Here is a 13,556-nt window from a genome sequence, read left to right as displayed (position 1 = left end):
TTTTATACAATAAACCAAGGACTAGTAATACAAGTCATGAGCCACTAAGACTTAGATTTACAAAACTAAAATGAAATAAATACAACATCTGTTTAGAATGTACATGAACAGATTCAAATCTAAAGCCACCAAGGACAAGTGATAGCCATATACGGAACGCATGTACGTCTTCAGTGCCAGCAGCCGTCATCCACAGCATCTCTGCTCATAGATCTACATGCAAGGTGCAGAAGTGTAGTATGAGTACAACAGACCCCATGTACTCAATAAGTATGATAACTAACCTCAATGAGGTAATAGAAGCAAGAATTAAAAATGATACTCGCTATCACCTGTACAGTTCATAATTTTTGCAAGTATAGAACAAATATAAGATCAAATTAAGAAATCTCAAGTAAAACCACCTTGATGCTCACAATTCATCATTTTAAAGTGTTCTACTCAGTCAGCAATCGCGCATATAAGGAAGATATGCAGTAAATCATGTAAGCACTCAAGGAAGTTGCAAGTAAAGATGAAATTCAATAACCAAATATCAATCCGTTATGGCTCACAACCCGATCCAAATAACAATAAGCCAATAAGGCCTATTACGGCATGCAACCCGATCCAAATAAACATAACCAACTCTCCCAGAGCTCACATCAACCAGAAACCCGTAGGTTTCTCACAATCCGCGTGTACACCATCAAGAGAGAAACATGAGAGGGAGACCCTACAGATATGAATCTGTATCCACATACAAAAATGACCAATTCAATGTTCTATCAGACCGGCGTGGTCACAGGCTCAATCTCAGAATCCGTTTACCATGGTCAGTGGCTCAATATCAACCGCACGGATAACTCACGTGCCAATAATCACAATCCATCCGACATGGTCACATGCTCAATATCACAATCCACCCGGCGTGGCCATGGGCAACCACACAATCGGCCCGGCATGTTTACAAGGCCTAACAACACAATCCGCCTAGCTTGGTCACAGGCATAACAACACAATCCACCTGGCGTGGTCACAAGGATAACAACACAATCCGCCGGGCATGGTCACATGAATCCAGTCAAAATCATATAACAGAAGAAAATATACAAGAGGACATATATATATAATAAATGAATATCAATTTTCATGCTCATGGACTGGTATAATGACATGCTAAGTCTTGGCATGTGCAAAGTGTGCTATCATAGCTCAAATCGGCAATTTTATCACAGAAATAGCAATTATCAAGTTTATTCAGGGAATTAGCCTCTATGTAACCTCAATGTGTCTCAAATAGTTCACAAAAATGTTACAAATATGAGAAACATTATAGCTTAAAGCTTAACAGTTAATTCTAGGCATATCATGGCCTAAGCAATACCCTGAGTATGGATAAATGCCCCGGTGCTCGCACATGGGCTCAGTCCGCATACATAGATGCACCTATAACACGTAGATATCACAAATAACTCAGGAAACTAGTGCCTCAACCAAATTTAGATAAGATACCTATCTCAAGCAAGCCAAAACAAATACCGAGCAAGCCAAACAATACCCTAGGAACTCCATCCCGCGCAAATCAAACTCTGAATGGCCCGAAACTAGCAAAAAGCAACTCAAGATATCAAATAATGCCTTAGAAAATAAACCCAAGCAATAAAGGTCGAATCTTTAATAAAAAATGCAAAGTCAATCAAAAACGCAAACCCGGGCTCGCACCTCCGAAACCCGAAAAAACTCAAACATTTTGATAACCCATTCAATTACGAGTCCAACCATACTAATTTCACTCAAATCCGACTCTGAATCGATGTTCAAATCTCAAATACTCACATTAGGAAAGTTTAGACAAAGACCCCCAATTTCTCTCTTAAAGATCATCAGTCAAATGCCAAAATTGAAGATGAAATCATGAAATATAACTAAAACCGAGTAAAAAAAATACTTACCCCAATCCATTTGGTGAAAATCCTCCCCAAAATCTCCCAAGACCCCCAACTCAAAATGTGATAAATAACTCAAACATACGAAATAGAGTACTTATATACACTGCCCAGGGGTATCCTTCGCGATCGCGGGACCAACTTCGCGATCGCAAAGCACAAAACTGCTAAGCCTCAAAGAACCCTATACGAACGCGGCCACAGGCCGATTTTGCACAGACTAATGCTAACGCGAATTCTCTAGCGCGAATGCAAAGAAGAAACCATGAACACTTGCCCAGCATAACTATCTACTACGCGAACACGTATCCACTTGCGTGAACGCGATGCTCAAGGCCCAACAACCAACGCCAACGCAAAGAGTAAAGTCACCCAACTCCAGTGTTGACCTACGCGATCGTGGCTACTTCTTTGCGATCGCGAAGAGCAACCGAAACATTAGAAAACTGCAGAAACCAGTAACTCTTTTAACCTCCAAAATGGTCCAAAATCACCGCAACACACCCGAGCCCCTCGGGACCCCGGCTGAACATACCAACAAGTCCCATAACATAACATCAACCTACTTGAGGCTTCAAATCACACATAACAGCATCAAATCACGAGTCGCACCTCAAATCAAACTTAATGAACTTTTGAACATTCAACTTCTAAAACCTATGCCGAACAATATCAAATCAACTCGGAATGACCTCAAATTTTGTACACAAGTTCAAAATAATATAAAGAACCTATTACAACTCCTAGAACAATAATATAAACCTAATATCATCAAAGTCAACTCCTGTTCAAATCTATGAACATTCTAAAGCTTCAAATTGCTAACTATCGCCAAATAGTGTCGAAACTTTCTAGAGACATCCAAATGCAAATCCGGACATACACCCAAGTCCAAAATCACCATCCAAAACTCCAATCCAAGTTCAAATACATAATAGTGAAACTTGGTCAGCTCTTCCAACTTAAAGCTTCTTAGTTAAGAATCATTCTTCCAAATCAATCGCGAATCACCTGAAAAATCAAAACTGATGATTTACACAAGTCATAATACATCATATGAAGCTACTAAAGACTTCAAACAACGGAATGGAATACAAATGCACAAAACGACTGGTTGGGTCATTACATTCTTGTTCATGATAGCTTAGGATTTGAGTTTCTTTTTATGTTATGACAGCCCGATAGGTCGTTTTGAGTTCTAGCACTTATTTCTATGTTTCAAGACCTCTATTTTCTCCTTTTTATGTTTCGAGATTTGAGCGCACAATCCATGTCTTTTTTCGGAAAGATTTTATGTGAATTTGAAGAAAACATGATTTTTGGCTTTAAAAATAACTTGAGTTGACTACGATCAACATTTTATGTAAACAAGCTCGAATCAGTATTTTAGCGATCCTGGTGGTCCCATATCATGATTTTAGACTTGGGCGTATGCCCAAAATTGAATTTGGAAGTCCTTAACTTGATTTGATTTGTTTTGTCGAAAGCTAGTAACTTGAAAGTTTAAAGATTCCCTAGATTTGATCGTAGGTTGACTTTATGGCTACTGAGTTTTGATTTTGGTTCCACTACTTGGTATAAGTCCACTTTACTATTTGATACTTGTCTGCAAAATTTGGTGCAAAACGGAGTTGGTTTGATAGGATTCGGACGCTCGGTTGTGAATTTTGAAGTTCTTGAGTTTCTTTAAAATTTCATGCATTTTGATGCCTGATTCATAGTTTTAGGTGTTATTTTGCTGGTTTGATCGAGCGAGCGAGTTTGCATGATGTTATTACACTTGTGTGCATGTTTTGTTTGGAGCCCTAGGGGCTTGGGTGAGTTTTGGACGTCTTTCAGAGGAGTTTTGATGATTTGAAGTCAGCTGGTGTCCTTCCAGCTCTGGTGTTCTGTTGTAGATCTCACATTTGTGAGGTTTGGATCTCATTTGTGAGCCTCGCTTTTGCGAACAAAATTTTGCATTTGCGAGCAGGGCCTGGGATTGGGTAACCTCGCATTTGCGAGGATTTTGTTCGCTTTTGCGAACTGTGGCCATTCGCTTTTGCAAAGGAAGTGGTCGCATTTGCGATCACAGGCCACTTGAGTCTGCTTCGCATTTGCGAAGCTTTTGGACGCATTTGCGATGGGTGGTTGTCCGCATTTGCGAACATTATGTCGCATTTGCGAACATTATGTCGCATTTGTGACATCTGCGCTTCTGAGGCAGGGTTTGCATTTGCGACCCTTGTCTCACATTTGCGATGCTCGCAATTACGAACAAGACTTTGCAATTGTGACACGCACAGCTGGGTAAAAGAGGGGAAAATCGGGACTTAGCTCATTTTACACCATTTTTCAACTCTAAACACTCTAAATTCGATATTTCAAGAGGAATTGCTTCCCAAAATCATTGGTAAGACTCTTTAATCCATTTCTTTTCAATTACCCATTACTTTTCATGTGTTTTCAACATCAAATCTAGGATTTTCATGGTAGAAATTAGGGATTTGGATAGAAATTAGCGATTTTGTAAAATTGAGATTTAGACCTCAAGTTGAGGTCGTATTTCGAAACAAATCACATAACCAAGCTCGGGGGGTGAATGGGTAATTGGCTTTTGGTTCGAATCTCAGGTTCGAATCTTATTCACTTGTGGGTAGTTTCTAAAGCCTATTTTTGAATTATTTGAGCTATATTTGGTTAGATTTGATTGGTTTGGAGGCGAATTCCAGAGGAAAAGCCGTGGTTGAACATTGATTTGGTTGCGGAGTGAGGTAAGTGTCGTGGTTAACCTTGACTTGAGGGATTAGGACTTGTTAGTTTATTGAAGTATGTGTGAAAATATATGTGAGGTGACGAGTACATATGCATTGTTATTGGGTTAAAGCATGCGGGTGGGAATTGTTTCTTTGTTCTAAGTTGTTTATTTGACTTTATCCATTCTTAGGTTAGATTATTACTTTAAATTATTCATCTCATATTTATTGTTTATTTGAGGATGTTGGGATTTTTGAAAGTTGAGTATGATATCATGGCACTATAAATGAAGTGAAATTGTTTCCCGCCTTGCCTTTATTATTTGGATTGGTATTGTTGATTGGTGAGGAAGAGAGAAAAGCACGAAGGGTGTTGTCGTGCCTTATTTGTATTCATTATCATATATTGAGAGATGTTGAGAGTAAAAGTACAAAGGATGATGCCGTTCCATTTTATTTATGATATTACATGGTAAGGATGAGAGTAAAATCATGAAGGGTGATGCCGTGCCATCTTCTTTTCATTACGTTGTTTGATTTATGATTTTGGTGATTTCCTTGGTTATATTGTTGCTTATTTTGGGAGATTTTATTTAGTGAGTTCATACTTATAGTTTCTTTTTATGATATCTCCCCTTTTGCATGTCCCCTCCCAGTTAATATTTTAGCGTTCCACTTGTTATTTTGCTGTTTTATATATATTTATACATTGTTTTATGTAGGTGTCTTGTCATAGCCTCGTCACTACCTCGTCGAGATTAGGCTTGATACTTACGGAGTACATTGGGTAGGTTGTACTCATGCTACACTTCTGCACTTCTTGTGCGAATACTAGTATTGGTCTCAGCGGTGCTTAGAGGTGCATCTGCTCGGATCACATTGCTTCGGAGACTTGAGGTAGATTTGCTGGCGTTCGCAGACCTTGAAGTCACCTTCCATTTCCTATCTTTACTGTTTATCTCATTCAAACAAGTGTATTTATTTCAAAGTATACTTGTAGACTTCTAGTTGCTCATGTACTTGTGATACCAAACTTCTGGGGTTGAGTTAGACCGCGTTATGTTATGGGTTTATTTCATGTATTTTAGCTTTAATCTTCATTAATAACTTTTATTATCTTTTATTTGACCTATTTAATTAATAAATTATTTAACTAATGTTGTCTTGCCTAGCAATTGGACGTTATGCGCCATCAGGGGCCTGAGGTTGGGATTCCGGGTCGTGACAAATTGGTATTAGAGCACTAGGTTGCTTAGTTCTCATGAGTCATGAGCAAGATTAGTAGTGGAGTTGTAGGAAAATTTCACTTCTTTCTTTCTCTATCGTGCAATTCTATTCTATTATTGATGTTTGAATCATTTCACTCTTGTTCTCTCACAGATGGCAAGAACACACACAACATCTACAGCCGAGCAGGAGCCGGAGCCTCCTATTGCAGCCACTAGCAGGGGTAGAGGACGATGTCGAGGGAGAGCTCATCCTAGAGCACGTGCAGCACTACCCATTGTGGAGCCTCATATTGATCATGAGGAGTAGATCCTAGCTCAGACCGGACCAGTCAAACCTGCTCAGGTCCTGGAGAGATTAATAGACACTCTAGTGCTTCACTACGCTCTAGTCCGTTTAGTGGGCCTTATGGAGATTGTGGCCCAGACCGGTGCATTTTCGGTGGCACCAGCTGTCTCTCAAGCTGGGGGAGCAGCACAAACTCCCTTTACTCACACTCCGGAGCAGATGGCTCCCATATATCAGAGCAGTTCCGCCAGTTGGGGTAGTTCAGCCTATTGTATCTATACAGACCGGGGAGAGGCCTGCGATGTCTTCTGAGGGATTGATGAGTTTGGATAAGTTCACAAATCTCTTCCCTATTCACTTTAGTGGTGCACTTTCTAAGGACCCACATGATTATTTGGACTGTTACTACGAGGTGCTGAGCAACATGGGTATTGTTGAGTCCAATGGAGTAGACTTTGCAGTGTTTCAGCTGACCGGTTCGGCCAAGAGATAGTGGTAGGATTAGGTGTGGGGCAGACCAGCTGGTTCATCATAACACACTTGGGATCAGGGTTCGCAGTTGTTTTTGGAGAAGTTTATTCCTTTCACTTTGAGAGAGGAGTACCGCGGGCAGTTTGAGCGTCTTCAGTATGGTAGCATGACTGATACCCAGTATGAGACCCGATTTGTGGTCCTAGCTCACCATGCAGTTATCTTACTACCTACTGAGAGGGAGAGAGGGAGAAGATTCATTGATGGACTTACTTTCAGTATTAGGCTACAGATGGCCAAGGAGACCAGATACGATATTTCTTTCCAAAGGGCCGAAGAGATTGCTAGACAGATCGAGATGGTTCGTGGTCAGGATAGGGGGCGGTATGTGAGAAGAGGCCTCGTCATTTGGGTGGTTTCAGTGGTGCCTCATCTAGGGGTAGAGGTTCGTTTGGTATAGGCTATCCTCATATGCCGATTTAGTCAGCACTTCAAGCATCCCATGGTGTTTTGGATAGTCGTGGTTCTTATGGGTCTAATCTTGAGTAGCTAGCCTACAACGCACCATCAGCTCCTATTAGTGCACCTCCGATCCAGAGTTATCAGGTTGGTTATCCAGGTCGACAGGGGCAGTTCCAGGGTCAGCAGTCACAACATTCGAGGGCTTGTTATACTTGTGGAGATCCGAGGCACGTTGCAATATTTTACCCTAGGTCATAGGGTGGCATGCCACAACAGAGTTCTCGTGCCATGTTTCCGGCATCGGTTTCTTCACCGCCCGCTCAGCCAGCTAGAGGTAGGGGTTAGGCTGCTAGAGGTGGAGGTCAGGCCAATAGAGGTGGAGGTCAGGCCATTAGAGGTGGAGGCTAGCCAGCTAGAGGTAGTTCGAGAGGCGGAGGTCAGAATGGTGGGGCCCAACACCATTTTTATACATTTCCAGCTAGACCTAAGGCAAAGTCATCTGGCACCGTCATCATAAGTATTGTTCCAGTTTGCCATAGAGATGCTTCAGTTTTATTTGATCCGGGCTCTACTTATTCCTATGTGTCATCCTATTTTGCTTCATATCTGTTTATGCCTCGTGATTCTTTGAGTGCTCATGTATATGTGTCCATGCCTATGGGATACTCTAGTGTTGTAGATTGTGTTTATCGCTCGTGTGTGGTTTCTATCGGGATCCTTGAGACTAGTGTAGATCACCTACTTCTTGATATGGTGGATGTTGATGTTATTTTGGGCATGGATTGGCTGTCACCTTATCACACTATATTGGACTGCCACGCGCCAAGACAGTGACCTTAGCCATGTCGGGGTTGCCTGGATTAGAGTGGAGAAGGACTCCTGGTCATTCTACTAGAAGGGTTATTTCTTATGTGAAGGCTCGACATATGGTCGACAAGGGTTGTCTAGCATATTTAGCCTATATTCGTCATCTTAGTGCGGAGGTTCCTTCCCATGGATTCAGTACCAGTTGTGCGTGAGTTTCCAGAGGTATTTTCTGCAGATTTATTGGGGATACAAAGATATCAACTTCTGTATTGACTTGGCTACAGGCACTCAGCCCATTTCTATTCCACCATACCGTATGGCCCATGCTGAATTAAAGGAACTGAAAGAGCAATTGCAAAATTTGCTTGATAAGGGATTCATTAGACCTAGTGTCTCACCCTGGGGTGTACCAGTGTTGTTCGTGAAGAAGAAGGATAGTACAATGAGGACGTGTATTTCTTATCGGCAGTTGAACAAATTCACAATCAAGAACAAGTATCATTTGCCGAGGATCAAAGACTTATTTGATCGGCTTCAGGGTGCCAAAGTGTTTTCAGAGATTGATTTGAGATCTGGCTACCATCAGTTGAAGATTAGGGCATCGGATGTCCCTAAGATAGCTTTTTGGACTTGGTATGAGTATTATGAGTTCATAGTGATGGCATTTGGCTTGACAAATGCCCCAGCAACATTTATGGATTTGATGAACTGGGTATTCAAGCCCTATCAGTATTATTTTTGATTGTCTTCATTGATGATATTTTGGTATAATCCCGCAGTCGAGAGGAGCATGAGAAACATCTTTGAATTATACTTCAAACCTTAAGGGATACTCAGTTATATGCCACATTTTCAAAGTGTGAGTTTTGGTAAGATTTAGTTGCCTTTTGGGGGCATGTGGTATCATCCGAGAGCATTAAAGTGGATCCTAAGAAGATTGAGGTAGTTCAGAACTGGCCTAGACGTACATTAGTTATATAGATTCGGAGCTTCCTAGGTTTGGCGGGTTATTATTGATGGTTCGTGGAGGGGTTTTCATCTATCGCAACCCTATTGACTATATTGACCCAGAAGGGTGCCCCATTAAGGTGGTCCGATGAGTATGAGTTGAGCAATTAGAAGCTCAAGATTGCTTTGACTACAGCTCTGGTGTTGGTGTTACTTGCGGGTTCAGGATCCTACACCGTGTATTGTAATGCATCGCGTATTGGGCTTGGTGCAGTATTGATGTCGGATGGCAGGGTGATTGCGTACGCGTCTCGGCAGTTGATGGTTCGTGAGAAGAATTACCCTGTTCATGACTTAGAGTTGTCAGGTATTGTTCATGCATTGAAGATTTGGAGGCATTACCTCTATGGCATGTCGTGTGAGGTATTCACAAATCATTGGAGTCTACAACACTTATTTAGGAAAAAGGATCTATATTTGAGGCAGCAGAGGTGGTTAGAACTGTTCAAAGACTATGATATTACCATTTTGTGTCATCCCGAGAAGGCCAATGTGATGGTTGATGCCTTGAGTAGAAAGGTTGTGAGTATGAGTAGCCTTGCATATATTCGAGTTGGTGAGAGACCACTAGCATCAGATGTTCAGGCCTTGGCCAATCAGTTCGTGAGGTTAGATGTTTCTGAGTCTAGTCGAGTTCTTGCTTGTTTCTTTGTATGAGCGCATGAAAGAGCGTCAGTATGATGACCCCCATTTGCTTTTCATAAAGGATACGATGTAGCACAGTGATGCCAATGAGGTTTCTATTGGAGATCATGGGGTGTTGCGGATGCAGGGTCGAATTTGTGTGCCCAATGTGGATAGGCTGCATGAGTTAATTCTTGAGGAGGCCCACAGTTCGCGGTATTCCATTCATTCAGATGCCTCCAAGATATATCAGGATTTGAGGCAGCATTATTGGTGGAGAAGAATGAAGAAAGATATAGTAGAGTATGTGGCTCAGTGTTTGAACTGCTAGCAGGTGAAGTACGAGAATCAGAGGCTTGGCAGTTTGCTTCAGAGACTTGAGATTCATGAGTGGAAGTGGGAGCTTATTACCATGGATTTTGTTGTTGGGCTCCCACGGATATTGAAGAAATTTGATGCATTATGGGTCATTGTGGATAGGTTGACCAAATTGGCGCATTTCATTTCGATGGCGGCAATCTACGGTGTCCATTATTTTTGATCGGGGCATGTAGTTCACATCGTATTTTTGGAGGGTCGTATAGTGTAAGTTAGGCACATTTTCTTTTTTTACCACTAGGCAGGCTACCTAGTGGGTATTTTATTAATAATAAAAGAAAAACCACAAAAGAAGTGTACAAGTAAGGGGGTAAAAGCTACAGTAATGTTGCCTCTATGCCTTGGCTATATAATCATCGTTATGCGCCTCCATCGCCTTATGATGGCAGCCTCATGCCGAGGATATGGCTGCCGGCAAAGTCTCGCAAAGGTGAATGATCTCATAGCCGTTAGGATATTTCCCAAAGGCATAAGACAAATAGCAAACACATACTGAGCTAGACCTTACCTTACAAATCCTATTGAGGCATGAACAACCTCATCTTTTAGCAAGCATGTAGAAAATAAGAACTAGAAAGAACTAAGTACTGTATGATCATCATAGAGTTTATAACACACTCTATGATGATATTACATATGATAATACTTAGAAAATGATAAAATAAAACAAGGTAGAAATTAGATTCTTGCCTCTCATTCATGATACTTATGAGTACTTCAATTTGTAGCTCCTCAAAATCCTCTTTAACAACTTAGATATTGTCGGGGCTGCCCCTTTTTGCTTTGCATCTCTCATTGGGAGTATCCTAAGTGTTACTCCTTCATTCACTTTACCATCCCAACTATTCTCCCTTGTGTGTGTCTTATTTGTTTTTCCACTATGCGTAGGAGATAAATCTCCACATCTAGCCGCCTCAGTTCGGCAATAATCAAGCAAATCTTCTTCCTCGCCTTCTTCCCAAATTTCAACACGTAAGTTGTTCTCTAGTTGTTGTGTAGCAACTCTCTGTGCAACCATATTTAATGGTTCATGCCTCTTCACAACCATGGCATTAGGTTTTATCGTTGAATCTTTCAATTGAGTTTTTTTGTTCTTATCCGATTTTTTATGCGCATTTTCAGCCATCTTTGAGGTCACATTGTTTATTTGTTCATGTGTTGTTGCAACAATGCTAATAGGTTCCTGTAATGGAACATTATTGATGAGTTGATTACCTAGAATTTTCAGCCCGTGTGCAAGTACCTTGTATGCACCTTTTTGATGTTTTTGACTATCTAAAGCATCCAAAAGTGCTCGGACTTGACCTGAAATCATTGTATTTGGTGGGCTACTTGAAAGCTGAGTATCTCTCTCATATTCATCTTCCTGAACTTTACTATCATCGACATAATCCTCTTCATCTTTCTCCACTTGGTCTGCCCAAGTTTTGGTTCTTGTCACAACAACACGAGCTAGATCGTGTTCGTGTTTTCTACCACCATCGCTAACGTTGTCCTCCTTCATTGAAGCTTGACTTCTCTCAACATAATTTTCATTACCTGTGGACAATAGAAATTTCCTAGGAGTGCTGGAATCTCCCTTTAAAAGTGTTGTCACGCTGCCCTTTGTAGAATTTTGTCGAACACCCGAAAACATAGCCAAATTGTCGCTGCTTTGACCTCCCTTGTTACTGCTGGAAACTGGGACTATTTGCTAGCTAAAAGAACCATCTTTTGAAACATTCATTGGAGCACCTGTAGTTTTTAAATTCTGCTTCTGTTTTGCACTGCCTGGCGTATTTGAATGACTGGTTTTTGAGACTACTTCAGATTCAAGCTGCTGCACCCTATTTCCAACATCATTGACTACTGGTTCACTTATCAAAATTGTCAAAAGAGTTAGAGCTGTTAACTTCCTTTGATGTATTTGCCTAACTTGTGTGAACTGAACCATTCTTTTTGCTTAGAGATGCATTTGCTCGCTGCACGACTGGCCAGTGTTCAGGTTTAGTATTGTGTGTTGCTTCAAGTTCCTGCCTAGCTCCTTTAGCCATAGAATTACCAACAATAAATGCAGCTCTATCAACAGTTGTATTCCCCGCATCAGTAGAATTTAATAGCCTAGTAGCAGTCTGTTCAACTCCAGCTGAAGCTTTATTCACTGTCTTTGAAACTGTATCAGTTGCACACTCCAAAACTTCAGCACCTACATATTCTTGCACCTGATGATTCACAACTTTAGCATTAAAGTCATCTGGTTTTTAAGTTGATTCACCAGTTGCATCAGAAGGATGATCCAGCTTATCATAACCTTGCACAATCGGATTCACAACATTTAAAATTGCTAAGGCTATACTAGCAGGAACGTCATGTGTAGGTTTTGGTGGACCCTTATCTATCTTTGAGGCATCACCTACATAACCAAGATTAGCTGCTGGATTCAACACTTTATCCTTGTGCATATTTGCAGCTTTTTGTCCTCCAACAGGTTGTGATTTTAATTGTCGCTCGATATTGTTTTCTTTTAACATTGGACCTCTATTATTTCTAGTGTTTGCGACCTGCTGCTACCCATTGTTTCCATCAGTTATTGTAGGAGTAGAGTCATCACTGATAACAATATTCAATCCCCTCCCCTCATTCAAAAGTTGGCGCAAATCACCACTATATTTTTCCCCATCAGCTTGTTGTTGAAGACCTTCAACTTCTTCAAGCTCAGTATCATTATGTGTCTTTTTCGATAGATGTCAACATGTATTATCATCATGGCCCTGGTGTTTACAAAAATTGCAATACAAAGGCAGATTGTCATACACAATTTCCTGAAACACTTCATTAATATTTCCATAAGTTTTATCCAAACTTTGAAGCCTCACACATTTGGGATGCTTGTCCATTATGTCTAATATCACCTTTACCCTTGTTGTGCTGGGTCCGAATTTAATTTGTGTTGTTTTATCAATGGCAATAGGTTTTCCAGTAGCATAAGCGATTGATAACAATGAACGGATTGCAAATAACTCCGGCGACAAATTCGGCAGCGAAATCCAAACCACTGCCATTGTAGTTTCTTCCTTTGGATTAAAACCTATTGTCTAGGGAAAAACTCTATATTGATGTTCATTCCCATTCCATAAAAAGTAATTTACTGCACGAGACAAGGCAAGAACATAATCTTCATGTTGATCAAACCTTAACATAATTTGTCATGGTGCGAGAAAACCTACAAGACAACGACCTTTTATTCCTAGATGTTTTGGCAGTAAAACTCTCAGATCTTTGAGATCTGGCATACCTGGAGAGAGTTTAAAGATGACAACTTGGTATAATCCCTCCTACATAGAAAATTCTTGATGTTCCTCCATGGTAAAACAAACAGTTGGCTCTCCATGTAAATGTTAAATCGGTTTCAAAATTGTTTTTGTTGTTGTTTGCGTTTCTAATTTGGATTGTATTTGAGCAGCATATGTAGGTTTAATTGATGGCTCTCCCATAGCCAAAGGCTGGGGAGAGGGCGAGACAACCATAAAAGGATTCAAGTCGCCATTCCTAGAGAGAAAAACAGAGGAGGCGTCTAGGTTGAGTTAGGCACATGGGTTGAGTTGAGTACAATATTTCACCCCCAGACAGACGGACAGTCCGAGCGCAC

This window comes from Nicotiana tomentosiformis, chromosome 4, assembly GCF_000390325.3.
Source record: "Nicotiana tomentosiformis chromosome 4, ASM39032v3, whole genome shotgun sequence".
In the NCBI taxonomy this organism is placed as follows: Eukaryota; Viridiplantae; Streptophyta; class Magnoliopsida; order Solanales; family Solanaceae; genus Nicotiana; species Nicotiana tomentosiformis.
Note: the sequence above shows the minus strand (reverse complement) of the source record.